Source organism: Onychomys torridus, chromosome 1, assembly GCF_903995425.1.
Source record: "Onychomys torridus chromosome 1, mOncTor1.1, whole genome shotgun sequence".
In the NCBI taxonomy this organism is placed as follows: domain Eukaryota; kingdom Metazoa; phylum Chordata; class Mammalia; order Rodentia; family Cricetidae; genus Onychomys; species Onychomys torridus.
The window spans coordinates 106,422,386-106,427,296 of record NC_050443.1 but is presented as its reverse complement, the minus strand read 5'-3'; positions in this window follow the sequence as shown (position 1 = coordinate 106,427,296).

The window sequence follows — 4,911 nt, the reverse complement described above, 5'->3', positions numbered from 1 at the left end:
CAAAGAGGGAATTGGATTCTCTGGAACGAAAGTGAGTCCTCATGAATGCAGGTACTGTGAATCAAAGGTGGGTCCTCTTGAAGAGCAGCCAGTGTAGCTAGAGTTTTCCTGTCTGGCCCAGTCAGGACAAATCTCTCTTACCCGCCAGTCCCACAGTCGCTCAGACCCAACCAAGAAAGCACACAGAAACTTACATTGTTTACAAACTGTATGGCTGTGGCAGGCTTCTTGTTATCTACTTTTTCTATCTTAAATTAACCCATTTCTGTTAGTCTATACTTTGCCACATGGCTTGTGGCTTACCGGTGTCTTTACATGTTGCTTTTCATGGCGGCGGCTGGCGGTGTCTCTCCCCAGCCTTCTACTTCCCAGAATTCTCTTCTCTCTCGTCCCGCCTATACTTCCTGCCTAGCAACTGGCCAAACAGCATTTTATTTGTACAGAGCGATATCCACAGCAAGCCAGTGCTCTTAATCTCTCAGCCATTTCTCTAGGCCCCAAATAAACATTTAAAAAATATATATATGTTTACTTCATCTAACCTTCTGAACATCCTGACTTAACAATGCCATAGAACCCTGCAGGGCTGGCCATTTTCTCCTTGCGATGGTGTGGCTGCCTGGAGCTGTGGCTCACTGCAGTCGCCCAGCATTGCTTCACTGCCAGCACCACGCACCGAATTTGCACCACATATCACTAAGCTAGGAAAGGATCCAAATTCAATATTTGAAGCATAGCTTCAAAAAGTGCATCCTGCGTTCCTACACTGACTCAGACCATGGTGAGCCAAAGACTATCTGTGGTCTGGGTTACTTGCTGCATACGGGAGATAGGGGGGAAATCCCATAGGATTTGGAAGGGCTGTATTGAAAAATCCAATGTTCTGAGTTTGGAAGAGGTAAGAGATGCTCACAAGGTTCTGTGGCCCTTTGGTGGTCCTCTGCTACTCGACCACAGCGATGATTAATTTTGTCAACCTCACGGGTTCGGAATCACCATGGAAACTTGCCTCTGAGCACCGGGAGAGTTCCTAGCGTATTTGAAGTGGGAAGACCGACTCTGGATCTGGAGGACAGCATTCCCTGGAACGGGTTCTGGAACTGAGAACACAAAATCAAACAGAATTGTCGTTCTTTTCTTTCCCTGCTTCCTGATTGCGGACACAAAGTGACCGGCCGGCCACCTCAAGATCCTGCTACCACGTCTTCTCCACGAAGGGACCGCCCCCTGTGTGTGTGAGCTAAAATAAATCATTTGCTGTGTCTCAGAGACTTTGTTAGAGCAGTGAGAAAAGTGACTAATCCAGCCACCGTAGCCCACTGGCCACTAGACCGTCAGAGGCGACGGTGTGGGTCTCTAAACTGCGCCTACCTGCATGGCCGGCATTTGTTCCAGCGATTGACTGAGGACGTTAATTACAATTAACCTCGTCGTCGTCTGCCAGGCACCACTTTAAGTTCTTTGCACGTCTGAATTCCTTTCATGGTTTCCCTGTTTTGTAAAGGAGGAACCTGGGGAGGGAAAGACTCTGTGACTGGTCGCTGTCCCAAGCCTTTGTGCTTACAGTAAAGCTCTGATTTGGGCTTGGAGCCACTCAAGCCTGGGTGCTCTTAACTACAACGCTCTCTAACTGGTACCAAGGTTTAGGTTAGATGAGCCAAAGTCCCCTGATACCGGATACTCAGCAGCGCTACCTGCTCACCACCTTCTTGCAGCCAGCAGTGTGCTTTTTGCAAAATCCAGGACTAGATAAACCCTCCTCGGTCTTGGATGGGCCAAAGTAGTCTGTCTTGGAGACTGAGATTGATTCACAATGATATATATATATATATACATTCCAAAATCCAAGTCAGTAAAAACTCAAGGGACCTTAATATCTGTCCTTCTGTCCTTAGATCATTTACAAACATGGTCAGACTAGGACTCTCACTCAGTGGAAGGAGGATGCGTGAGGCTCCTGGTTTGCTCTCCGGTCCTGGGAAGGGGGAGGGTGCACCAGGCAGGCCTCTTTCTCCGTTTACATTTGAGGTTCGCTGGTACTGGTATGTTGGCCCGTCCTCCCCAAGTGAGTTCACTCAGGAATGATGTTGGCAGAATCCCATCCGAATGACTTCAGCCTTTCTCAGCAAGCTGAGAGTGGCAAGTACAGCAGTGTGTATTTTTGTGTGGCATCGTCAGGCACCAATATTACACTCAGGATAGTCATGAGGAACTCAGCTTGGGGCTCTTAAGTCAGCATACTTGCATGTGCCAGTATCTCAGGTCCCTCTCCTTTTCATCCTCGTTTGGAAGTGGGGGTGGGGTGGGTGAAGGAAGGAGGCAGGAAGTTGAGCACATATCCACACAGAGGTGAGGGTGGAGGTGGCTATGGTTTTTCCCCAACTTTGGATTTTACTTTTTTTTTCTTTTGTGATTATAATTACATTTCTCCCTTCCTTTTCCTGCCTTTAAACCTTCCCATATCCCCATTTGCTCTTTCAAATTCATGACCTCTCTTTTCATTGTTATGGCATGCATATATATTCCTAAATATAACCTACGTAGACAGTTTAATGTTAGAGATAACCAGTTGGTGTGCTCTTTCCTGGGGAAGGCTGTTTCTCCCACTCTCAGCCATCCTTAGTTGCCTGTGGTTCTTTGTTAGGGTTGAGGCCTCAAGGGCTTTTCCCATCCACTTCTGCATGTCTATTGTTGTTGTCCTTGTCGGGGTCATGTTTAGGCAGCCATGTTGGGGAGACTTTATGGGTTAGTTTCTGACATTACTAATGGTAAGATTTGAAAGAAAATGGCCCCCAAACAGAGTGGCACTATTAGGAGGTGTGGCCTTGTTGGAATAGACATCATGGTCTTGTTGGAGGAAGTGTGTCACTGCGGAGGCGGATTTTGAGGTCTCATGTATGTTCAAGCCACATCCAGTGAGGCAGACCGCTTCCTGTTGCCTGAGCATCATGTAGAACTCTCAGCTACCTCTCCAGCACTATGGCTGCCGCCATGTCCCACCATGATAATGGACTGAACCTCTGAAACTGTAAGCCATCACCCCAATTAAATGTTTTCCTTGTATGAGTGGCCACTGTCATGGTGTCTCTGCACAGCAATAAAAACCCTAAGACACTGAGACACAATCTCATAGAAGATTCCCTCATCCTCTAGCTCACAACCTTTTTGTCCCTTTTCTTCAATGTTCCCTGAACCTGAGGTGTGGGAGTGTCCTTTAGATGAATCCCCATTGAGACTGGGCTCCACGACTTGGTGTTTTGATCTGTTGATGCTTTCTGTAACTGTCTCTCTCTCTGTTGCAAGAAGTTTCCTTGACAAAGGGTGAACACACTTATCTGTATGTGTAAGGACAAATATTTAAAATGCAGTTAATGATTATGCTTGTTTAGTGAAGCCGTTGTAAATTCTCCTTCAGTAACCTTGACTTCATTAGCAGTGAGTAGCTGGCCAGGTTTCCAGTACCCGGCATGGTTTTTCTCTTGTTGAACAGGTCTTAAGTCCAATTAGAGAGCCACTGGTTACCATCAAGACATGAGTGCCACTACTGCGCCCTTAGGGTTATTGTGTCATGCTGATCATTGATGTGGTTCATAGCTCAGTAAGACGGTTGGTTGCCTCTCCTTTGGAAGCTTGCATGGTACCTTCAGGAAGGGCATTCAGCTCAGTCCCAGCTTAGGGGCCCCTGGGCCCTGTTTCTCAAGTGCATGATGTCTCCTGCAATAGGGACTTACCTTCTTCTACCTCTGGGGGTGGAGGCCAACCAAGAGGAATAGAACAGGTTTACGTTTTGGGAGTCTCTTGGGTAGCTGAATTTATTTTGAGACAGGGTCTCTCTCTCTCTAGCTTTGACAGTCCTGGACTCGTTATGTAGATCAGAATGGCCCCAAACTCACAAAGATCCGTTTCTGCCTCCCGAATGCTAGGCTAGGTATGCACCGTCATGCCCACCTAATTTTATTTCATTGTGTGTGCATACATGTGTGTCATGGCCTGTGTCCTCTGACCACAGAAGACAACTTGTAGGAGTCAGTTTTATCCTTTAACATTGGCCCCAGGGATAGAACTCAGGCTGTTAAGACTTGATGGCAGGTGCCTTTACACACTGAGCCATCTCTATGGCCCCTCCAGAACTTTAAATCCAATGGCACAGAAATAATCTACTCAATGTCCTCCGAGTACACCTGACCCTGAACCCTAAAGGCATCTAGGAACCCAATCTGACGGGAGAGACCTAGTCCTATCCAGCTTGATGATTGAGAAGTGTCAAATCAAGAACCTCCATGACTCTGAGTACATTTCCAATCCCCAGTGACTGGGACTCCACACAGCACTTTGCTGACAATGAGAACTGGCTTCCTTGTGCACTTGTCAACTATCTCCACCCTATGGTGAGGCCAGGGGAGTTGAACACTGCTGATGTAGCGTTTGGCTGTTGACAACATGATCTGAAGAGTCTAGCAAGCATATTCCACTAAGCTGACAGCCCTGAGCTCTCCCAAGACTCGCTCTTTCAGGAGTCAGACAAATCCCAGAACTGCCTCATAAATTCATCTATCATTTGACTAAAGTCAGGAACAATCTTTTCCTGTGTGTTTTCTTGTGCATGGACACACCCCTGTGAAGAGGCCAAGAGGTCAACATGGGGTGTTGCCCTCCACTGTTCTTACCTCATTTATGAGACAGGGTCTCTTACTGAGTCTGGAGCTCACTGTTCAGCAAGGCTGGCTGACTAGTGAGGCCTAGGCATCCTCTTCTCCACCCCCCTAGCATTGAGATGATAGGCCTGTGAGTCTGTGCCCAACTTTTTTATATACAGATCCTCACTTCACCCACTGAGCTACATCCCCAGTCCTGGAACAACCTCGATGCTATCTGCCGGTCCTCAAACTTTTAGAAACCACAAAAACCATC